The sequence below is a fragment of the Magallana gigas genome, chromosome 2 (assembly GCF_963853765.1).
Source record: "Magallana gigas chromosome 2, xbMagGiga1.1, whole genome shotgun sequence".
Lineage (NCBI taxonomy): Eukaryota > Metazoa > Mollusca > Bivalvia > Ostreida > Ostreidae > Magallana > Magallana gigas.
Window position 1 is genome coordinate 22926829 of NC_088854.1, and position 26546 is coordinate 22953374.

At 33.9% G+C, this 26546-nt stretch overlaps 1 long non-coding RNA gene across 1 annotated transcript in view; it reads right to left on the reverse strand.

Annotated features, from left to right (window-relative positions):
* Positions 1-17323, reverse strand: part of LOC136272857 (uncharacterized) — a 45618-nt gene extending 28295 nt beyond the window's left edge. Inside the window, exons 1-3 of the long non-coding RNA XR_010710899.1 lie at positions 17184-17323; positions 3972-4074; positions 3550-3653 (exon numbers count right to left, since the gene is read on the reverse strand). This is a non-coding gene — a long non-coding RNA (uncharacterized lncRNA). The remainder of the gene's footprint in view (positions 1-3549; positions 3654-3971; positions 4075-17183) is intronic.
* Between the last annotated feature and the right edge of the window lie 9223 nt (positions 17324-26546).

Sequence of the window (26546 nt, forward strand, 5' to 3'; positions counted from 1 at the left end):
TTCACAATGAGCGCAGTTCAAACCATATTAATCACAATTAAGCCCTGCACGATTACTGGTTATATTACAATTTATCACGACACTCTTTAAGGCATTTTCAATGTCTTTTTTATGACAGTCTCCTGTGCTCTCCGATTTAATTTCACACATAAACAATATCACACAAATAGCCATGCAAATATCACAATAATGTCTACCATGGAATGGTCAGACTTCAGCAGTTTATATGCTTTTCTACGTAGTCTTACACAAAGTCTGTCTTCACTCTTTTTTGGTTGCATCATTTGATCATAATATCAGTGAGTTAGTTGTTCATGCATGGTTTTCTTTACGTCTGTGTAACCCGGTCACCAGGGCAGACCTATTGGGAAGATAAATGGATTTCATATAAGCACAGTTGTTTTTAAATCTAAGGTCAGACGACACGTTCCTCAATTTTAGATAATTTTTTCCAGGAATTTGTTAATGGTTTACTACAATTTTGACAAGCTTTCTTGCAAAAAGTTAAGGTACCTTACCAGGCATTTCTGCAAAATACTAGAGTATGCAATTTCCTATATAATCTTCTTGAAAATACACTTGAATTGCTGATATAAAAATAAATACATCTACAGCACAGCAAAATTCACTAAATTAGAACTACATGTATATCTCCGCCGGGGCGGGGCTTTGAACTCACGACCTCTAAAACCTATACGTTTCTGGCAGTGAGCGGCCACGGTTCTAACCACTCGACCATGTACGCGTATAACCAAATTCAAGTAAATTTTTGATCATTTTTAAAGTAATTATAAAATTAATATTTTTTATTGGAACTCTTTATTACGAGGAGATCCAAAAAAGATTCTCGAGGAACGTGTCGTCTGACCTTAAAGCAGTTTCTAAGAAAAACAAGTTAGCCTATCATATACTTACTTAATCTATTAATCTATATAAAGCTACAAATTTGCACTACTAATTCTGACTTTGTGAGAAGAGCATAATTCTTTTTTTAAGTAATAAAAATGTAAATCATATAAAATGTATTTATACACTATGTAATGATAATTCCCTAAATTTGACGCTGTTTAAATAAATGTTTAATTTATTTGTTTTTGCATCACAACGATGTCAATAACGAGCGCTTTGATTGATGCGACACCCGGCATTGTCATAGGGACAGCCTTAAACTGTTAAACTCATTATAAAAGATCACAGTCTTTCGTTTTATATTCCAATAACTGTTTAAACTGCCATTCAACGGATATATTTCATTACTTAACTTACTTTTTCAAAAACGTCCTCATGATCATGCGCATGCATGCAGATGGTGCTGTGGCCTTGGGTGTTGAGACTCAATGCATTCACTTATATAACGTCCTCTGTTTAGCCGTGTATTTTCCAAAAGTAAACACTCCATTGACAATGCACAGCCTTATTTTAATTCATTTTACCATCTCGGTGATGGCTGACAACATGGCAGCATCGAATGTGAAAATTGGCGGCTAGCTATTGATCGACCAATCAGCGCACGCGTAGCTTATCATTGAAACAAGTGAAAAGCTGTCAATGTGACAGCAAACCGGGTTTTCTTTTATTTCAACTGTATCCATAATCCATGTCAATCCCTGAATTGATAAACACTACCAGCCATATCCAGTGAAATGGAGTACCGAACATGCAATATTTTGCCAAAAAATGACTAAGGTCAAATGCTGGTATTTTTTTCATCAATTATCAGAAATCAAAATCCCAGCAATATGCACACCTCTAATATATGTACAAGTAATCTGTAAAGAAAAACTTCTTATCTTGAAAACTGTAGGAGGAGTTATCCGTACAATGAGTGTACCCTATATGCAATATTTTGTCAAAAAATGATTAAGTTCAAAAGCTGGTATTTTTTTTTAAATAATCAGAAATCAAAATCCTAGCAATATGCACCCCTCTGATATATGCACAATTGATCTGCAAAAGAACAACTTCCTATCTTGAAAACTGTAGAAGGAGTTATCCGTACAATCAGGGTACACTTTTGGCAGCCGCCCGCCCGCCCGCCATTTTCACCATTTTAATAACCGGATTTTTCCGTTGGAAAACCCGGTTAACAAAAGTAAAAGTAGAAACAAATAACCACATAAACAACATACGGGAAATTCTTCAATCTTCATGATTCAAATTAAATCAAGCGGTTTAGATACTCAAATCTAAGTTGACTGATATTTGAACGTAGGAAAAAAGAATATAGCATAACAAAAGAACTGACAGGTTGGTGTTCACGTAATACTTAATATGTGGGGTCTGGAAGGAGGGGGGGGGGGGTCATTTTGCTTTTTATGGAATGAAACATCATGCGATTAAAGTTGATCTTATTTTCGAAATAATGGAAATTTTAATTGAGGCTATCTTATAACAAAACTTAAATCCGAAAATATTAATTAGATCTATTTTTTCTCTATACAAAATTATAAAAGCAATTTGTTATAATTGGCAGTCTTAAAGTTGTACTGAATGTGTAAAATTGTATAAGTCTTATTTCTGGTAAAGCTTTGGCAAGCTCAGGAAGTAAACAAAACAGAGAAAAAAAAAGAAGAAAAGTTTTTTGTAAACTTCTGGCAAATTTTTAGGAGTTTGCCACTACTGCCGAAGAAGCTGCAAACAAAATTGGGTGTCTGTTAAATTTCTTGCAAAATAAAAGAGGTTTACCAGAAGTTTGCGACTACTGACAAAGATTGGCAAACAAGTTCTAAAGTTTTCTGGTAAACTAATCAGTTTGCCGAAAATTTTCTGCAAATTTGCCGCAAACAATTCATACTGGTAAGCTTAAGGGTAGCCAGCCCTCAAAAGCTGTGCTCACTTAAAATACAGTTTAGAGGAGTTTCGGTTACATTAAACTGTTTCAGTAATATTCAATCTTTAGTCAAAACTTAAATCATATGTTGGAAAGGGGCAAAATCCTAAAACAAAATATGAAGGAATCAAAATTTCCTGGATATATTTGCACAACTTAATAAACATTATATATTAAAATTCTAATTAAAAACAAAATTTCATGGGAGTTGCCCTGAAAAACAATTACATGCAGTTACTACAGTAATATATTAAATAATGGTATTGCTGATCTTAATTATAAGTTTATTTTGGGAAATACATAAAATAAATGAATCTGAAATATATCCTATAATAATATGCAGACTGATCGAGTTCAGGTACACATTGTCTGCATGCTTGCTAATGTACAGGTAATTACAAAGCTTTATGAAATCCTGTGCTACACTAGCTGTTTAAAAGGGGTTATGCTGACCAACATAAAAAAGACCCGATAGAGCAATGTTTGTTTACATGTTATTGCCAGGCGTACAATTTCGTACAGGACGGACCATATATAACAGAGTAACAGATTATAATGACTGACTGACTGACCCCCAACTTGATGCCTGGTACAAGTAACATGTCACATTAATAAATAAATTAGTTACTAAGTATATACTTATCAATGCATATACAGAAACATGCATTCCATTGATCATTTTGCTCATAACTAATAAGCACAAATAAAGGTCACCTCACCTTAATAATTTGCTCATTATCTGGGTACTCGTGTAGAATAGTTTGTAGCTCCTCAAGAAGAGTGTTCCTCTTGAATGCATGGTATTTTAATTTCTCTGCCATGCCTGTTGGAAAAACTTTTTTTAAAATTCACAATTCATACATATATCATCAGGAGATAATAACTTATCTGAAATTATAATCCTAAACGTTTTCTTTGCATGCATTTAAATACGTGAATTTCTATTAAACAATAGTCTCTGAATTAACGTTGGATTTTTGCAATTTCAATTGTACCCTAGCTCACACAAATTGGAATATAATATATTTATAGCCACTGGATCACTTTTGTAAATTTTTACACACACAAAAAAAGTCTGTTTTAGGTTTTACTCTATAAAATATGAAATATTTTTTACATAGAAATTATATGTCACATATACCTTATCCAACTTTGATAATCAAATGATAATGAGTCATTTTTGATGAAAAATACACTTCAAATCCTCTTCAATAGTCTTCCTTTGCTTGTTTTTATCAATCAACCTGCATTTGAATTAACACACAATTATAATCTGATAGTGGATGCTTGTGAGGATTATTTTAAAATTATCACTCATGAGGTAAGATCAACACAATATACTGGTATTAAAATGCAGTAATGCAGCACTATGAGACAGAAATTTAAGTAAAGATACAATATTCTGACAGTAAAGGAAAGATATATATATATATATATATATATATATATATATATATATATATATAATCCAAATTGAGTATATATATATATATATACAGTACAGTATGTTTAAAATATACTTGACAATGTTTGTGTATAATCATGCATATACAGTAAAATGTTCACCAAAAGCCTAAAACCCTAGCAATATGCACACCTCTAATATATGTACAAGTGATCTGTAAAAGAACAAATTCGTATCTTGAAAACTGTAGGAGGATTTATCCGTACAATGAGGGTACCCTATATGCAATATTTTGCCAAAAAATGACGAAGTTCAAAAGCTGGTATTTTTTTAAACAAATTATCAGAAATCAAAATTCTAGCAATATGCACACCTCTGATATATTTGTAATTGATCTGCAAAAGAACAACTTCCTATCTTGAAAACTGAAGGTGGAGTTATCCGTACAATGAGGGTACCCTATATGCAATATTTTGCCAAAAAATGACGAAGTTCAAAAGCTGGTATTTTTTCATCAATTATCAGAAATCAAAATTCTAGCAATATGCACACCTCTGATATATTTGTAATTGATCTGCTGAAGAACAACTTCCTATATTGAGAACTGTAGTAGGAGTTATCCGTACAATGAGGGTACCCTATACATGTATGTAATATTTTGCCAAAAGTTCAAAAGCTGGTATTTTTTTCATAAATTATTAAAAATCAAAATCCTAGCAATATGCATACCTCTGATATATGTACAAGTGATCTGCAAAAGAACAACTTCCTATCTTGAGAACTGTAGGAGGAGTTATCCGTACAATGAGGGTTCCCTTTTGGCAGCCGCTCCCCCCCCCCCCCGCCCACCCGCCCGCCATTTTCACCATTTTAATAACCGGATTTTTTCGTTGGAAAACCCGGTTAATAAAAACAGTTTCTTAAATATTTGTACAGTCTTCGATGTTTGACATTACCTCATCCTATTACTGATCTACAAATACATAGACATCGTTGTTCCCTGGTTAAAGAATTTCAAAACACTTCAGAGTTTCATAAATTTATAAGATATACTAGACCGTGATTTGTATGGAGGGTAATCGTGTTCAAAAATCCAGCCATGTTCAGCGAAGTACATTGAAGCGTTTAATAGGCGTTTACTCCAGAAAAGTTTCTACGTAATGTTTTGACTGACCTTTGTTCAATCAGATCGTAGCTTGGCGGAGTTAAGACATTGCCGCTCGTGACTTGAATGAGAGAAAGAGGAAAAAGGGAGAGAGAAAGAGAGAGAGTAAATTATAAGCGTTCTTTAAAACGCTTTACAGTTATACCAATATAGGATATACATTGTACATGTAATTTTTATGTACAGACCTTAATCAATTTGTTTGCAAGTTTATAACAATTGATTATTCCTTTATAATCAATTGTTGTAAACTTGCAAACAAATTAATTAAGGTCTGTATATAAAAATTACATGTACAATGTATATCCTATATTAGTATAACTTTAAAGCGTTTTCAAGAACGATTGTGAAAATTTCTTTGGCCGCGCGCCGTCGACAACATGTACATGGATAAGAATGACGTAGCTAACCAACTAAATTTCCTAGCATTGAGTCTGAGAATACGGACATTAAATATTTTGAAATGCGAACGAACGAACACTTATGAACATGATGAATTTAGATGTAGTGTAAAGGAAAAGCAACGCAGGCGGATGCTTGGTGGAAAAGTAAAACAATAGCGGACAAATTCGTCCTAAGGTAAAGAATGTTTCACACTGAGTAACTATGAAGAAAGTTTTTAAACAAAGTAAATTTACAAGATATGTTTAATTCCAGGAAGATTCGGCATGTCATTTAATTTTAAAGACACTTTGTTCAACAATTGTTTAGAAATTCGTTACTGTTTTTGAGATATCTGAGAAAAAAAATTTTAGGGGCCGGTCACTTATCTCCATATTAAGGCCACGAAACCAGATTTTGAAGGTTGCATGATTTTAGGTTCATTTTTTGAGCATCTGTTCTTCTATACTGCATTTCAAAATATTTTTAATTTTGGAGATATAGGTGATCAGAGTTTTGGATTTTGACCCCTTTAAACCCCTAATTACATAACACATGAAACAATTGTTATGCTGTCGTGCATCATAACTGAAAGATAATCATATTTGCTTCTATAATTTATCACAAAATATCCCTCGGTAAAGAGCTAGAGATAAAAGATTTTAGAGCCCTCTAAGTCCTTAATATATGGGGCAATCCTCTTTTTCGTGGTATCAAATGAAAGGTCATTTAATTTTAAAGAAATTTCGCTCAACAGTTTTTCGGAAATTCGTTACTGTTTGTGAGATATCTGAGAAAAAACGTTTTAGGGGACGGTCCGTTATCTCCATATTAAGGCTACTGAACCAAATTTTGAAGGTTGGATTATGTAAAGTATATCATTTTGAGCATCTCTTTTTTTATACCGCATTTTAAAATATTATTCCTTTTGGAGGTATAGGTGATCAAAGTTTTGAATTTTGCACCCAAAAACCCCTAATTACGTAACACTTGAGAAAATCGTTATGCTGTTGGACTATATAACTGCAAGATAATCATATTTGCTTCTATAGTCCATTTCAAAATATCCTTCGGCGATGAGCTATAGATATAAGATTTTAAAGCCCTTTGAGTCTATAATATATGGAGCCAGCCCCATTTTCTTAGTATCAAATGAAAGGTTATTTAATTTTAAAGACTGGTTGATCAACAGAAATTCGTTACCGTTTTTGAGATATCTGAGAAAAAAATTTTAGGGACCGGGCCCTTATCTCCTTATTTGGGCCGCTGAATTACAATTTGAAGGTTGCATGTTGTTAAGTACATCAACGGAAGACCTTAATAATAGGGGAAAAACCGAAGAATAACGTTGGAAACGGAAGACCTTAATAATAAGAAAAGTGAATAAGAAACAATAGAATAAATGAAGGGTTTTCCGCTGAAGACGGAAGACCCTAATAATTAAAGACTGTATTTGTCTAAATCTTAATGGAAGAGTATTTTCAACTTGTACTACAGACCAACAACCCCTTTATGTTGAATATTTTAGTTTAAAAAAATCCAAAAAAAAAAAGAAAAAAAGACATTGGCTCCGGCGAGATTAGAACACACAGCCTTTGCAGGTGTCATAACAGTATTTGAGCGAAGGTTCACGAACATGGCTGACGCGAAATAATGCCCGAATTTCTTTTTGAATTTTGGGCGTTTCCGCTCGGGACAGGAGCTAAATTTTTGTATGAGATGAAAAACAACGTGTGAGATGTCTGACTACACATGTTTGGTAACAGTGCGAGGTCATTTGAAATATTGATGCGTGTTTGTGTCTGGAGGGGGGTGAAAAGACCCGATCTTGATTTTCGTCGTAAATAAATCGAAAGTAGAATTTTGAGGTGTGGATCTTGGATTCGGTTAACGATATTTAGGGGAAGTAAAGTCCTAAAACAATGACTGATGCATTTTGCACATGTATTTCAGTGTTGTAATTTATTTTTTCGTGTCGTTTACTATTGTGTTTGACTGTTTTATTTCAACAGGATTGATAAAAAATCTTTATAAATGTAGAAATAACGAAGTCAGTATCACGTAAATTTATTCGGTAAAAATTTGATGACAGCAATTTCCACAGTTCTAACATCCATAAGTAGTTCACACGCTATCGTAGATACAGACTAAACGGAAAAACAAGAAATATACATGCAACAGAAATAGTACGCGGCTGCTTACATCCCTAGAACTGTGTAAATTTTAAGTCCCCGTACTGGCTATACCCGCCGCTTGGTCTCAGGAATTTCTTTTTAATTGTTCAATCCGCTGCATATTTGGCAGACAGTAAGAATGGGGTCCGAGGTACATTTACACAAAATTTCATTAGGATTGAGTGAAGGGCTCGGGAGATAGAATTTTTTTCTACAGTACATGTCAAGTACGAAAATCGAAACTCAAATGCCCCAAAACTCATAACTCGCTTAAAAATAAACGAATTGGTCGGGTCATTGGTACAAAAATCAAGAATGGTACTGGGTTGAAATAAATGGTTCAAATTGAAATATCCAGTAATAGGGGCCAGTACCTTTTTCTTGGAAACCTTTTAAATGAAAAGTTATTTAATTTTAAAGACATTTTGTTCAACAATTGTTTGGAAATTTGTTACCATTCTTGAGATATCTGAGAAAGAATGTTTTAGGGGCCGGTCCCTTATTTCCTTATTGGGGCCGCTGAACCAAATTTTGAATGTTGCATGTTGTTAAGTGCCTCATTTTAAGAATCTTTTCTTTTATACTGCATTTCAAAATATTTCTCCTTTTTGAGATATAGGTGATCAAAGTTTTGGACTTTTGACCCCTAAAAACCCCTAATTACATAACACATGAGAAAATCAATATACTGTTGGGCTTCATAACTGTAAGATGAACATATTTGCTTCTATAATTTATTACAAAATATCCCTCGGTGAAGAGCTATAGGCAAAATACTTTAGAGCCCTCTAGGGTCCCTAATTTGAGGGGCCAGCCCCTTTTTTCTGATATCAGCTGAAAGGTCTTGTAAATTCAAACTAATTTTACATTACATGTTTTAACAAATTATTTCCAGAAAAGAGATAAAAGAGGAAAAGCACGAAAATTGACGACGCTTTTCATATCTTAATTTTCGAGCCCTACCGAGCTTTGGCGCATATAGTGCTAGACATGTGAAACAACAACCATGCAAAACTTCAATCTTTCCTCTACCAACTGTAGAAATTTGAGCGCAATATCGTTTATACTTTAGGAGAACTGCAGCAGACAAAATACCCATATAAAAATCGTCAAAACGTCAATATCGCAAAAACGGATGTGACGTCATCAATGCAAAAAATTCGCTATCAAGTTCAGACCAATATGTATCACATCTGAAATTTTGATGGAGATCGGCCGAGTCGTTCCTGAGAAATCGCGTGCACAAAAAACGGAAGAAAAAAAATAATAATAATAGGGAAAAAGAAACCGAAGAATTACAATAAGGTCTTCCGTTGGAAACGGAAGACCTTAATAAGACTAGACACGATCTCGCTGCGAGCAACGAGGAGGTCTTCCGTCTGATTTTAGAAATTGAGATTTTTGTTCGATCTTGATTTTGCTTTTTAACAGCTATACATGATTTAAAACAGGAAAAGAGGGTCTTCATTTTAAGTGCCTGATACTATTTTGTTTCAGGTGTAAGAGTTTTGTTCAACAAGTGCTTAGAAATTCGTCACCGTTCTTGAGATATCTCAGAAAGAATATTTTAGGGGCCGGACCTTATCTCCTTATTGGGGTCGCTGAACAAAAAGTGTAAGGTTGCATGTTATTAGGTAAATTATTTTGAGCATCTTTTCTTTTATACTGCATTTCAAAATATTTTTTCTTTTTGAGATATAGGTGAGCAAAGTTTTGGACTTTTGACCCTTAAAAATCCTTAATTACGTAACACATGAGAAAAATCATTATAATGTTAGGCTACATAACTGTTAGATAAACATATTTGCTTCTATAATCTATTACGAAATACCACTCGGTAAAGAACTATAGGAAAAAGACTTTAGAGCCCTCTAGGTCCCTAATATTAGGGGCCAACCCCTTTTCATGGTATCAAATGAAAGGTCATTTGATTATAAAGACATTTTGTTCAACAAGTGTTCAGAAATCCGTTACCATTCTTGAGATATCTGAGAAAGAATATTTTAGGGGCCGGTCCCTTATCTCCTTATTGAGTCCGCTGAACCAAATTTTTTAGGCTGCATGTTGTTAAGGACATCATTTTGAGCATCTTTTCTTTTATACTGCATTTCAAAATATTTTTTCTTTTTGAGATATAGGTGAGCAAAGGTTTGGACTTTTGACCCCTAAAATTTCTTGATTACGTAACACATGAGAAAAATCATTATAATGTTAGGCTACATAACTGTTAGATAAACATATTTGCTTCTATAATCTATTACGAAATACCCCTCGGTAAAGAACTATAGGAAAAAGACTTTAGAACCCTCTAGGTCCCTAATATTAGGGGCCAGCCCCTTTTTCATGGTATCAAATGAAAGGTCATTTGATTATAAAGACATTTTGTTCAACAAGTGTTCAGAAATCCGTTACCATTCTTGAGATATCTCAGAAAGAATATTTTAGGGGCCGGTCCCTTATCTCCTTATTGGGGCCGCTGAACCAAATTTTTTAGGCTGCATGTTGTTAAGGACATCATTTTGAGCATCTTTTCTTTTAAACTGTATTTCAAAATTGTTTTCCTTTTTGAGATATAGGTGAGCAAAGTTTTGGACTTTTGACCCCTAAAAACCCCTAATTACGTAACACATGAGAAAATCGTTATACTGCTTGGCTTCATAACTGTAAGATAAACATATTTGCTTCTATAATCTATTACAAAATATCCCTCAGTAAAGAACTATAGGAAAAAGACTTTAGAGCCCTCTAGGTCCCTAATATTAGGGGCCAGCCCCTTTTCATGGTATCAAATGAAAGTCATTTGATTATAAAGACATTTTGTTCAACAAGTGTTCAGAAATTCGTTACCATTCTTGAGATATCTGAGAAAGAATGTTTTAGGGGCCGGTCCCTTATCTCCTTATTGGGGCCGCTGAACCAAATTTTTTAGGTTGCATGGTGTTAAGTACATCATTTTGAGCATCTTTTCTTTTATACTGCATTTCAAAATATTTTTCCGTTTTGAGATATAGGTGGTTAAAGTTTTGGACTTCTTACCCCTAAAAATCCCTAATTACGTAACATATGAGAAAATCATTATACTGCTCGGCTTTATATCTGTAAGATAAACATATTTGCTTATATAATTTATTACAAAATATCCCTCGGTAAAGAGTTATGGGTAAAAGACTTTAGAGCCCTCTAGGTCCCTTATTTGAGGGGCCAGCCCTTCTTTCTTGATATCAGCAGAAAGGTCTTGTAAATATAAACTTTTTTTACATTACATGTTTTAACAAAATATTTTCCAGAAAAGAGATAAAGAGAGAAAAGCACAAAAATTCACAACGCTTTTTTAATGTCAATTTTCGAGCCATAGCGAGCTTCGGCGCCAGTAGTGCTAACATACAAAACAACAATCATGCAAAACTTCAATCTTTCGTTTACCTACCGTAGAAATTTGAGCTTAATATCTCTTATATTTTAGGAGAACAACAGAAGACAAAATACCCATATAAAAATTAGAAAAATCTCAATATCTCAAAAACGGATGTGACGTCATCAATACAAAAAATTTCCAATCAAGTTCAGACCACTATCTATCACATCCTAAAATTTGATTGAGATCGGTCGAGCCGTTTCTGAGAAATCGCGTGCACAAAAAAAGGAAGAAAAAAAAAATAATAACTAGACACGATCTTGTTGCGAGCAACGAGGAGGTCTTCCGTCTGATTTAAGAAATTGAGATTGATGTTCGATCTTGATTTTGCTATTTAACAGCTATACATGATTTAAAACAGGAAAAGAGGGTCTTCATTTAAAGGGCCAGATACTATTTTCTTTCAGGTGTAAGAGCTTTGTTCAACAAGTGTTTAGAAATTCGTCACTGTTCTTGAGATATCTGTGAAAAACGTTTAAGGGGTCGGTCCCTTATGTCCTAATTGTGGCCACTGAACCCAATTTTTTTAGGTTCCATACTGTTAAGTATATCATTTTGAGCATCTTTTCTATTATACTGCATTTCAAAATAGTTTCCCTTTTTGAGATATAGGTGATCAAAGTTTTGGATTTTGACCCCTAAAAACCCCTAATTTCGTAATACATTAGAAAATCATTATTTTGTTAGGCTACATAAATGTTAGATAAACATATTTGCTTCTATGATCTATTACAAAATATCCCGCGGTAAAAAGCTATAGGAAAAAGACTTTAGAACCCTCTACGTCCCTACCTTTAGGGGCCAGCCCCTTTTTCTTCATATCAGATGAAAGGTCATTTGATTATAAAGACATTTTGTTCAACAAGTGTTCAGAAATTCGTTACCATTCTTGAGATATCTGAGAAAGAATGTTTTAGGGGCCGGTCCCTTATCTCCTTATTGGGACTGCTGAACCAAATTTTTTAGGTTGCATGTTGTTAAGTACATCATTTGAGCATCTTTTTCTTTTATACTGCATTTCAAAATATTTTCCTTTTTTGAGATATAGGTGATCAAAGTTTTGGACTTTTGACCCCTAAAAATCCCTAATTACGTAACACATGAGAAAAATCATTATATTGTTAAGCTACACAACTGTTAGATAAACATATTTGCTTCTATAATCTATTACGAAATATCCCTCGGTAAAGAACTACAGGAAAAAGACTTTAGAGCCCTTTAGGTCCCTAATTTGAGGGACCAGCCCCTTTTTCTTCGTATCAGATAAAAGGTCATTTGATTATAAAGACATTTTGTTCAACAAGTGTTCAGAAATTCGTTACCATTCTTGAGATATCTGAAGAAAAAAATGTTTTAGGGGCCGGTCCCTTATCTCCTTATTGGGACCGCTGAACCAAATTTTTTTTTAGGTTGCATGTTGTTAAGTACATCATTTTGAGCATCTTTTCTTTTATACTGCATTTCAAAATATTTTTCCTTTTTGAGATATAGGTGATCAAAGTTTTGGACTTTTGATCCCTAAAAATCCATGATTACGTAACACATGAGAAAATCATTATATTGTTAAGCTACATAACTGTTAGATAAACATATTTGCTTCTATAACATTTGACAGAATATCCCTGAGTAAAAGGATATATGTAAAAACTTTAGAGCCCTTTGGTTCCTTTACTTAAGGGGCCAGCCCCTTTTTCTTGATATCATATGAAAGGTCATATAATTCTAAACACATTTTGTTCAACAAGTGTTTAGAAATTCGTTATCGTACTGGAGATATAGGAGAAAGAAGGTTTTAGGGGCCGATCCCTTATCCCCTTATAGAGACCGTTTGACGAAATTTTGAAGGTTGCATATCGTTAAGAACATCATTTTGAACAACTTTTCTTCTGTATTGCATTACGAAATAATTTTCCTTTCTGAGATATGGGTGATCAAAATTTTATACATTTGGCCCTTAAAAATCCCTAATTACGTAATACATGACAAAATCATTACATTGCTTGAATACATAACTGTGAGATAAACATATTTGTTTCTATAACATTTAACAAAATATCTCTCAGTAAAGAGCTACAGATTAAAGACTTTAGAGCCCTTTGGACCCCTTATTTGAGGGGCCAGCCCCTTTTTCTTGATTTCAAAGAAAAGGTCATGTAAATAGAAACGTTTTTTACATTACATGTCTTAACAAAATATTTTTCAGAAAAGAGATAAACAAAGAAAACCAGAAAAAATAACGACGTTTTTCAAATCTCAATTTTCGGGTCCAGGCGAGCTTCAGCGCCTTTAGAGTCAGACAAAAATGAATACCTAAAGACACATCTACAATCTTTCGACTACAATCCCTGAAAGTTTGAACTCAATATATTCAATCGTTAAGGAGAAGATCCCAGGACAAGCCGACCCTCTGAAAATCGCTAAAACGTCAATATATCAAAAACGGAAATGACGTCATCAAAATAAAAATTATGTATAAAGTTTAGATCAGTATCTATCATATCTGAAAGTTTGATGAAAATCGGTTGAGTCATTTTTGAGAAATCGCGTGCACAAAATTTGTTGGAAAAAAAGAAAAATAGCGAAGAAAAAGAAACGTTGGAAACGGAAGACCTTAATAATAGGGAAAAAGAAACCGAAGAATAACAAGAAGGTCTTCCGTTGGAAACGGAAGACCCTAATAAAAATAAAAGAGACAGAAAAGCTGTCAATGTGACTGCAAACCGGGTTTTCTTTTGTGTGAACAGTATCCATAATGCATTTGTTAATCCTGAATTGATAAACTATCCAAAGAAATGTGGTATTCTATATACAATGTTTTTTTTTTTCTTTCATAAATTATCAGATATCAAAACCTTAGCAATTTGCATCGAGTACTTCTGATATGTGTGTAATTGATCTGCAAAAGAACAACTTCCTATCTTGAAAACTGTACGAGGAGTTATCGGTACAATAATGGTACCTTTTTGGCAGCCACTCGCTCGCCGCCATTTTCACTATTTCAATAATCAGAAAACCCGGTTTAAAATTCTCTCTCAAAATTCTTAGAATTCAGAAGCAATAGAGCTAAATGGGACCTCACGGCGGTCTCCGAACCCCATGCCGCTCAATATATATACATTGTATTTACCTACTTATGAAATTTCTTGATCCGTCTCATTTCTAGAAAAGAGTACGCATTAACTTATAATCCAGTTTAAATTACATGTCAAATTATTTCAGAGAAATAAGATATTATTACTAAAACCGATTTGGTTTGACTTTACCGATCGCGTCGCGTTCAACTCTTTCAGCTACGTCATACATAAACAATACCCGCACCTTAACCACAATTTTTTTATTGGTGGATACAGCTTACCGCTGATTGGCTGCTGGTTAACTACATGTAAGACTAAATTATGCACGGACAGAACAACAACATATCTGAGAATGAAAGATTCACATGGGTACTCGTGACTGTCGAAATTGGGCTATTTTTCGAAAGTGTAAACTTGTGATAAAACAATACATACGGTACATAACATATATAGCTGTAGCTCTATGTATAAATTTTGGGTTAGAAAATATAAAGTTACAGTGCATACAATACTTACATGTACAAAAAAACTTTACGGCAATTTGCCGCATATAAAAATAACGCTATTTTTGAAAAAAATAATAATTCTTCATTTAGTTTACTACTGTTAATAGTTGTATTTTACTTGCCCCAAACTTTCTCCTATTAAACAACCTTCTTCCGTACTCGGAAGGCGGATCAAGAACTGTATTTTTTATGTATGTAAACAAACCATTGTTCATGTATGGAGCTGGTGATCGGCGGTTCAGAGACAAGTAAAATAGGGAAATCTGCAGTAAATGGTTTGTGGATATTTTAGTATATATATATTACACCGAAAGTGATAGGGCAACAGAAGAGAAACGAATCGGACACTTGTTTAATGAAGACGCACATGTACAAACCCCCTTGCACTCTCCACTTCCGTCTCGTTCTTTCACACCATCGTTCAATTCTTTTATTGACTATCGATTGCCGATCGAAAGGTGTAGAAATCGAGGAATTCATATCTATCACTTCGACTGGCAAGTTAGTAGGTAATACATGTGCATATTACACATTTACGGTATTTACATGAATTGAACGCTTAGCACATGCAGCATCTAAATATTATATTTTTTATAACGCCGTACTCTTGACCGTAGCTTGAGTTGAGGCTATGGTTTAACACCCGTTAACAGAGAGAGAGAGAGAGAGAGAGAGAGAGAGAGAGTTTTGCACAGAATTTAAACATAGGGGATAGTCGATTTTGAATGAATAATATTGGGGGGAAATGAACTGTTCTGAGAAATCCTTCAGCTCTGGCATTGCATAAGCATGTACTGATAACTCCGCCTAACTCAACCAATCATAAAGTTTTCACAACGGCGGCGTGTATAATTTATGCATGACGTAGCTGACAGAAATGATCGTGACGCTATAGGAAAAGTCAAACCAAATCGGTTTTGATAATAGGTATTTCTTTTTAACCTTTATCGTAAAATACCATGAGAATCATATTACAGAAATTAGCGCATTTGTCACATCGGCAACGATTTTTATATACATGAACCTCTTCCTGTTTGGTCTAGTTTCAATCATACCTCAAATTTTTTTCTAAAAAATAATACTGGTATTTTCGATAGAAAAAGTGTCGTTCAGTAATATAAAAATGCTTATTGCAACAGTTCAGCTTAATATTGTGTTTATTTATCGTCCATTCCGGCGATTACGGCATGCCTTTTCCCGCAACAAGGCAGTTGCCATATCAGAATTTCACATATTCATAAATTAGGCTCATACACCAACACGATCGCATAGTTTACATGTCTGGATTTTTGAACACGATTACCCTCCATAGATTTGTTACTTTATAGGATAACTATTGTTTATATAGATAGTTCGCTCATCTGCGTCATCTATAATTTACTCCATTAACCAGTTAACTCTCTCTCTTTTCTCTCTCTCAAATTAAGTCACGAGCGGTAATATCTCAACTCCGCCTTCTACGATCTGATTGGACAAAGGTCAGTCAAAACATTACGTAACAACTTGCCTATTAAACGCGTCAATATACTTTGCTGTATTATGAATAAAATGTGAAATAATCTTCCGCATATTTTTCTGTTGAAAAGAAAACAATATAGATAATGAAAAAATGTGTCAAAATCTCCCATTTACGAGAATGTTTTTATTATGGGATGATCTCGCTTTAGTGTGACTGTCTTGCTATATATAGGGGAATTGTGCCCAACCTGTGCAAATGTTTGTGATAGTGTGCACGCACCTATCCATTCTAAGTCTTATCATGTTCAGCTTTGAAGTACTGAACCTTGAGATAAACTAAGATTTTAAAATCCTTAATTGACAAAGGCTGGTGTGCAGGGTGCATAATACTTTTTTTTAAAAATCAATGACCTGACAGATAGCTAATACCGGTATACATGTACATAGAAAATTTACATAGTACCAGTTAATTAATATATGTGTGTGAATTGGAATCTTAATTGGAATAAAAAGGTCCTCTTCAGACATGTTATATATGTCTGCATGGTTTCTTTTTTTTTCTTTCTTTTTTTCATTTTCTCGTTCCTTTTTTTTTTTATACCTAACGATGTGCACGCCATGGCCATGGTGCTTACAAGTATTCCAGCCCCTTATTCATAGTTCATCGTATCAAGAAAACGACAGAATTCTTGTGTTTTAACTATAAAAATTGTTTAAATTCTCAATCAGCTGCTTATTAAATAAGAAACTATTAAGATTAACTCTTAATTCTTACCTGCAGATTCCTGGACACGAAGAATGCCTTCTTTGGGCACCAAACTGGGTCGAGTAAAATTTACCAGTTTTCCATGCTGTGTAACTAACATCCAAACAGCAAGCCACAGGAAGTTAATTGTACATTATATAAGGACACGATTGTCACGTGATGTAGTAGTTTTTCTGGCTAGTTAAAGCAAAAGTAGACTATTGATTTTTTAAATATTATTTTTTGAAAACACAGTAGAAGACTAACAAGGAAAGTGAATAACTCACACATGGGTTGAGTGAGCAGATAACAATTAAACGGTCGAATATCGCGTCTTCAATAAGGCTGATCATCATCGGCCTTCTATCTGCATCAGGTGCTTGAGCACAGGACCGATACCCTCTCCCCTCGGTATCTATGCACTGTATCCTCGGGTTTTAACACATGTTTTGATAAAATTAATCATCATATTCTACCGTGCGTAGTCTTGACAAATAGCTATATGCATGGACCTAAATCTCTCTCTCTCTCTCTCTCTCTCTCTCTCTCTGTAGAGGGGATCTGATCTGCCGTTATGAGTCAGGCACATATCATCGGAGGGGGGAGGGGGACTGCCCCCTTTTCTCGCAGCAACTAATTGCATTAACATGGAGTTGCCCCCCCCCCCCTCCACACACACACTGCTTTGGAAGTGTGTTAAAAATTGAAATAAAAATAAGGAAATGAAGAATAAAATTGAAGTTAAAGATATTTAGATATCCTATATAATTAATTGTTCTGGGGCAATAAATTCATTTATTAAAAAGCCTAGCTGTTGATTATATCATTTGTATTGTCAATATATAGGTTACAAGTTTAAAAGTAATTTGGTAAACTCTCAAACAAGCAATGAGTACTGAGACATAGAACGGTAAAGAAATCAGAATTGAATTGGTTACAAAGATACATTTTTTAAATCAAAATTTTTTTGTTTGTTTAATTTATATTTCTTTTATAGCAATAACAGGCAGGTAGCCACGGGGGAGGGGAGCAAGAACAGGCACGTAGCAACGGGGGGAGAGGAGGGATCTCAACTTTTTAAAACTATATATGTACCTTTATCTTATATTTAAAAATAAATGCACAAACCAAAGGGTCCCTCCACTTTTTGTCTGGCCCCACTCTACTTAAAAAATACGATACTTCTTACCTGAGCGAGGCAGGTTTGGGTAGAGACTTATCATTGCTTATATGTAAAAATTTCTGAGAGTCTTAAAGGATACGTAGTTGACTTAAAAGAGCGACGGAATCAGCAACAATAACTCAAAATTTACCATTATAATCGACCTCTGTACATATTCTACATGATTTATAATTTTGATTTTCGTTGTTTTTAAAGATTTTACATACCCGTTTCCTCTGAATTTTGTTCCTAAAATAAGAAATAGAGAGAGAGAGAGAGAGAGAGAGAGAGAGAGAGAGAGAGAGAGAGAGAGAGAGAGAGAGAGATTTCTAGTCATGCTGGAATTGTCTAGCCGTACTATAAAAGGTACACTACATGTACAAATGTAATTTGCTAAAACGTTAGAATTTATTATTTTACCGGTATCAGAGCTACATTTTAAAGATTGTTCTTGTTGAGTAAATAAACTTGTGGTTGAAATAAATAAATAAATATGCAGATTATGTGCAAGAGATAGAAGTGTGTACAGGCTAATTGCCAACTCGGACAATATTATCACACTTTATGAAAATTGAACCAGATGCAAGTTCATTGTTTATCAGTTTTTAGAAAACCGTGCGTTCAGGCATACGTTCACATTTACTTGTTAAGTAAACACGACTCCTATCAGGTTTTTGTTTGCACAAAAAAATTGCCGTGTTGTTATGACCTGGTTGAAACTTTTAACTTAAATAAGTAATATTAGTACTAAGTTATGTATCCTTGTACATGTGGTAAGTCGAAATCCATTGTAGCAGCCTCTAGCACCTGATGACGCAGGGAAAATACTAAATTCCTTTTTTGTTTGTTTTTTTGCTTGTCAAGATTTTTTAGATGAGTCTGCCCCCCCCCCCATTTCAAAACCGATGCTACATGTACGTGCCTGGAATAATCTAACTGTGTCTCGGGACAGGCCTTCACCACAGTTACAATGCATCCCGTATACCCGCAATGTAGCAGAAAATTGCAGAATCGCTCCGAAACGAGTTTGGAAAAATTAATGAAGTTGTAATAATTTTTTTATATATATACACTAAGTTAAAGTAAGTTAGTATATACGTCCCTGGTTTTTTACTCCCTTCAACTCTCGGGATTTTTCATTGTAAATGCACTGTGTTAGAGTTATCTCCCGTGTTAGAGTTATCTCCCGTATTTTCTTTGATGAACAGATCATAAAGCATTTTAAATGACAATTTACACGTATTTGTATTATCGTTTCTGTGTTTATCCATGCAATATTGTGGAAACATGAACTAAAGAGCATCCCGTATTTTAGTGTAATGCGCATGCGCAAGATTGTAAAATCCAAAAAATCCAGATGATTTCCGGAATTTTTTGAGGAATTTTCGTTGATTATTTATTAGCAAAGTTTGATTGAGAAAAAATAAAAACAAAGTGGTAATCTTCAAGTACTAATAATGTTTAAAATATATCAAATAAAAGACAGTACTCTTCCAATTTATCGGTATTAAAGGCCAAAAATTCGAGTTTATCATTTTAACATAGTAGTATAGATACATGCATTAACTAAGGAAGAAAGTCAAGTTCTAAAATAGACAATACTTTCAAAAATCCTACAAATTTATTCCAAGAAAGAAATTAGTTTATAGCATAAAAGTGCCAGTGAAACAGATTTAATGAGATTCACAACATATACGGTCTATAATAGACAATACACTGAAACAAATTTCTGAGAAACTGAACATTAATAAAAGAATTGAGAGTCTTTAAAATTTTGAATTTTAGATATTAAGAATCGATTCAACTCATGTTTTCATATTCCTATAATGCACATAGAGAACAAGAAAGTTACAGAACACTTCAAAGGTTATACGACTAATTAAGAAATCGAACATATGCATTTGAACAATTCTATTGATTCACTGCATGTTAATGAAAAAATTCGATATACATGTATGCACCAAATGAATGTAAAACAAATTCGATCTTCATTAGTTTAGAATTATACTCTCATCCAAGCTTACAGACCCAAAGTTCTAATCAATGAAGTCAACTTAAGTCTAATTCGAGATTCAGCCATGCTGAGTTAGATAGACAGCTATAGGTTACGAAACATTCATCATATAGAACATTCTGTGGTTACAAACAGTCAAACATCCGTAATATAATGGAATCACAACATCAGTTCAAAATTCCCAAATAATCAATTATGTCAGTCTGTCATCAAAGCAAGATACTTCAACAGTAATAGTTACACAGTCATAATTTTTTATAAGAGGAGGAGCCAATACCTGCTAGTGCGAAATTTTGTTTTGTTTTGTTGAAAGATACAACTCCGATTTCTCCGATTACTCGAATTCTATTCATATATATTATAATCAGAGCAAAAGATTTACCAAATGGTGTAAAGTAGGATGATCTTGTTCTATAAATCATTGGATATTTTTTGGATCCATTATAGATACAGCTGATTGATAAATTTATGCCATCAGATATATCATATACTGTATGTTCTATGATGAAATTCATTTCAACAAGAAGAAGGGTTTACCAGCTATCATTAAAAACTTGAGGATAGCCATTGGCATCATATCCCTTGAAAAGGCGCCTTGTGTGCAAAGTTCCACACATATAATATATTAAAAAAATATAAATATGTTCATTTTATTTATTATAAAAGATATTGCATTATTGGGCCTTGCTTTGATCAGCCAACAACATGTGCCTCCTCCTCAGTGGTTAATCCCTTTCATCAATTGGTGCGTCCCATGGGCGGCTCCACCACCTTCAACCCCGACCCATCCCATCCAAAGTGTCTAATGTGTTTCTAATGCAGCTGTATAATTATTATGATACACTTGATATTTTCTGTCGCATATAAATATCTAGTTTAAATCGCAGTGCTTACTTTGTTTTCAGGCACGTAGCATCGGGGGGGGGGGGGGGGGGGGGGCAGGGGGGCCTGCCCCCCCTCCCCACACTTTTTCTCGCAGCAACTAATGTTTTAAAATTAACATATAAAAAAGTGAATTCTCAAGGAGCTGCCCCCCCCCCCCCAAATTTTTGGGATTATTTAAAAAATTGAATTGAAAATAAGGAAAATAAGAAAATAATACACTACGCCAATATAATTCTAATTTAAAAAAAATAATATTACTATTAAATTATACCAATACATTCGATGAATAATATTCAAAGAACCCGAAGAACGACGCAAATAATCTTTTGAAGAGTCTCTTTTGTTAAACCTTATTTTAAGTTTTTTAATGGTCGATGTCCTTTGTAAAAGCCATCATGATGCATATATGCATTATCGATTTTGTTTTCAGCTAAGTAAGCTAGGGTAAAATTAAAATCCTACATATTTTTGCAAAGATGTTCAAAATTTTAAATGCTAATATATAAGTTTTAGTACACAATTTCCTATGCAACCATCTGTTTATTGGTTACAGTTGGCAATATCAGTGATTCATCTGGCCGTGAACATGCATTGTACTGAGACATAAACATTACTGAAATCAGAACTGTATGGGTTCCAAAGATATGGGTTGCATTTTTTAAATCAATAATTTGTTTGTTTAAATTTAGATTTCTTTTAGAAATAATAGAGAGGTAGGTAGTCACGTGGGGAAGGGGGGGAGGGATCAAGAAGAACAAGCACGTAGCAACCTGGGGGGGGGGGGGCTAGTGACCCTCAGCAACTATTACTCAGAATTTAAACATTATTATTTATTCCAAAAATTGACCTCTGTCCATATTCTACATTATTTATAATTTTGATTTTTGTAGTTTTAATCATTTTCCCTCTGAATTTTTTTCCTAAAATATTTGTATTAATTATACTATTGTACTGTAGTTATTAGTGTGTACATGTACATTCAGTGTTGTGTGTGTGTGTGTGTGTGTGTGTGTGTGTGTGTGTGTGTGTGTGTGAGAGAGAGAGAGAGAGAGAGAGAGAGAGAGAGAGAGAGAGACCTAATCCTGCATCAACTCTACAACGAAATTCATGAGAACTAGTATTCAATAAAAAAAATTTCTAGCCGTACCGTCATATATGTTTCAACCGTTTAAAGATTATACTATATCATTAGTTGAGTAAATGAACTCTTCATTGCAATAAATAAGAATTGATGTGCAAAAGATAGAAGTGTGTATACAGGCCTATTGCCAACTCGGACAATATTATCACACTTTATGAAAGTTGAACCAGATGCAAGTTCATTGTTTATCAATTTTTAGAAAACCGTGCGTTCGGGCATACATGTACATGTACATTCACATAAAATTTACTTGTTAAGTAAACACCACTCCTCTGTTGACTTTGTTTACTTATAGATTGCTGAGTAGATTTGACCTGTAACTAATCCTGGACAAAAAGAAATATGACAAACATTGACCAGTCTGTTTAAGTGTCTATAATGCAAATAGGAAATAACTGTCTGGTTGAAACGAATTTTAACTTAAATGAGTAATACTGGTACATATTATGTATCTTGGTACATGTGGTAAGTCGATATCTGTTTGGTTACATAACAGAAGTAGTTGCATGCAGACTGAGCCAGATGGAAATCCATTGTAGCAGCCTCTAGCACGCGATGGTGCAGAGAGGATTGAGCTTAGAGTGAACAAATAAATTTTGGAAATTGCCATCTCATTTGCGACAACTTTTCACTTCAACTACTACTACAAATACTACTACTTCTACATGTATTTTTACCAGTAATAATAAAATATATAGTAACTGATAATAAAAAAAAGCCAAGTTCTAAAATAGACAACACTCTTAAAAATCCCACAAATTTAGTCAAAAAAAATTTAGTTTATAGCAAAAAGTGCCAGTGAAACAGATTTAATGAGATTCACAACATATACGGTCTATGATAGACAATACACCGAAACACATTTCTGAGAAACTGAACATTAAGAATTGAGAGTCTTTTTGAGTTTTAGATATTTAGAATCGATTCAACTCATGTTTTCATATTCCCATAATGCACATAGAGAAAAAGAAAGTTTAGAACACTTCAAAGGATATACACCTGATTAAGAAATCAAACATTTGAACAGTTCTATTGATTCACTGCATGTTAAAGAAAAAAAAATCGATATACATATATGCATCAATGTAAAATAAATTCGATCTACATAAGTTCATCCAAGCTTACAGACCCAAAGTTCTGATCAATTAGGTCAACTTCGGTCTAACTCGAGATTCAGCCATGCTGAGTTAGATAGTCAGCTATAGGTTACGAAACATTCATCATATAGAACATTCTGTGGCTACAAACAGCCAAACATCCGTAATATAATGGAATCACAACATTCAAAATTCCCCAATAATCAATCATGTCAGTCTGTCATCCAAGAAAGATGCTTCAACAGTAATGGTTAGACAGTCATAAATTCTTTATAAGAGGAGGAGGCAATACCCGCGAGTGAGAAATTTTGTTTTGTTTTGTTGACAGATACATGTAACTCCAATTTCTCCGATTACTCAAATATTACTCATATTCTGATCAGAGCAAAAGATTTACCAAATGGTGAAAAGTAGGATGATCTTGTTCTATAAATCATTGGATATTTTTTTGATCCACATCTTTCCAATCATCTACTGGAAAGACTTCGACAAGAACGTTATTGATGCAGCTGATTGATAAATTCATGTCATCAGATATATCATATACTGTATGTTGAATGATATTAAAATTCATTTCAACAAGAAGAAGGGTTTACCAGCTATTATTTAAAACCTGAGGACAGCAATTGGCATCAAATCCCTTGAAAAGGCGCCTTGTGTGCAAAGTTCCATACATATATGTGAAGTAGTAGACAACAACTGGATAAACACCCCAGTACAAAAAAACCTCACTTAGCACCATTCCGTGGTCCGCCTGCACCACCTCCGTGGATCAGCCAACACCATGTGTCTCATCCTCCATGGTTAATCCTGCGGCTCATGGGCGATTCCCCCACCTTCAACCCCCGATCGACCCCATCCAAAGTGTGTAATGTGTTTCTAATGCAGCTGTATAATTATTATGATGTTCTTGATATTTTTTGTCACATATAAATATCTAGTTTAAATCGCAATGCTTACTTTGTTTTAATACTCTTCATTTTTGGGAGTTGATTTTAATCAACTCTCCTATGCAGTTACTCAGGCAAACCGAAAGTGAAACAGTGTTTGGACCTCAGCACAAATCATCGCTGCTGACGAGACTTAGTTCTGGAAAATAATTGATAAATTCGATGCAATGTATGCTAAAGCATTGTTTTTCAAGGAAACTTATTTATAAATACCTTGAAAATAGTCAGATTTTAAATGGAACCAACAATTTAGATTTTGTTTTTGTCGTATATATTCCTACACCAGAGTTCAATATAGTCTCGTTCAACTCGACGCTCGGCTGTCTCCGTAAATCTCCGACAAGCAGAGAGTCTCTCTTGCTTGTCGGAGATATACTGTGTCAGCCGAGCGTTTGGTTGAACGAGACTAGAGTTCAATATTGCTTGGATCCATGCAATTTTCGAGAAATATTTCTATTACTGATACATAGTTTGATTGAATCAATTTTATCTTTAAATATTATTTAACATGATTCATATGGGAGTTTCTCGACATTCTTGTCGAAAAAGCCAAAAAATTTATATTATAAAAATGTGCGTAATTCAAATACAAATTAGAAACCACATGTACTTGTCATGCAAAATAACATATCATTGATTTTAAAATAAATAAACATCGACAAAATCAACTACCGTCAGTTCTTCGGTACTTTGATTATTTGTGTACTCATACAATTATGTATATCAAAGTTCATAAACCTTAATAATAAGTAAACTTTTATAACTTCTGATATACTTTAGGAATAAGGAATCATTCTTTGAGTATTATGAGGTGATGCTTTCAGTCGGGGCGTGGTCAAATTATTTGTGTACTCATATAATTATGTATATCAAGGTTCATAAACCCTCTAATAGAAAATAAGCAAACTGTTATAACTTCTGATATACGTAAGGAATAAGAAATCATTACTTGGGTATTATGAGGTGATGATTTCGGTCGGGGCGTGGTCAAATCCATTAAAGCCCGAAGTATTTTATGAATTTGACCACACTCCGACCGAAATTATCACCTCATAATATTCAAAGAATGAATTCTTATTACTTATATTTATATCATTTCCAGTTTGTAAACTTTAAAACACCACTATTTTTACATGTAACACGTGCTATATATTACTACGAAGCGAAGCCAATACCGTGTTTCGGTTATGCTTAAAGGGGCATGATCACGATTTTGATCAAATTCTATTTTTATGTTTTTATTATTTGCCATGCTTTAGAAATGCATTTCGAATGATCAAATGATAGATTCGTAAAGTGTCAAATGGGCTGCAGTTCGCAGTTTGCAGTTCGCAATTGAATTTTAGAAATGCCTCTGAAAATTTCGGCCCCTCAATAGGAATTCTAAATTTTGAATTGCGAACCGCGTTCTAGAACGCAGTTCACTATTCAATTGCGAACTGCGTTCCAAAAACCGATTGCCTGTTAAATGACGAATGTTCCCTTTCTCATGCAAATAGAAGTAAATGTACTCAATGTCCACATGTTCTAGAACTGACTAAGAACAATAGTCATGTTATTCATTATACACATATTAACTACTTACGTCAACTTTGTGGATTGACGCTTTTAGGAATGATAGTAAGGTTTCGCTGCAGCAGAAATCTAAGACAAACCTAGATGTAAACGACCACAAAAATCTTATCTATTGAGAATCATATTAAAATGTAAAAAAACCAAGTTTTTAATCATTTATTGACAATTAATCAATTAATTGACTTTAATTCTATCAAAAATCTCAATGTTACTGTTTCATTTTTGTGATTGGCTTTTGCCGATAACAGTTGTGTCCATACGAGGCATCCGGCAAATTTTACTATTTGCTCACGCATTGCGCCTCGCATTTCTTTGTATACTATGCAGTGACAGCTACATGTAAATCATTAACGACATTTTGATTGCTAAAAAACATATTTCTAATGCGTTTGCCTTGATTTTAAAACATCTACACAGTTACAAAATGATGAAAATCAGGTGTTTCTTTATATGCGTAAGAATTTCAATCGAAAGTATACTTCACCTACTAAGAGTTAAGTTTATTCATTCTTTGCTATCTCGGCAATCAACAAAAGGCGCGATATATATCCCATTTTTCATGTTTATTG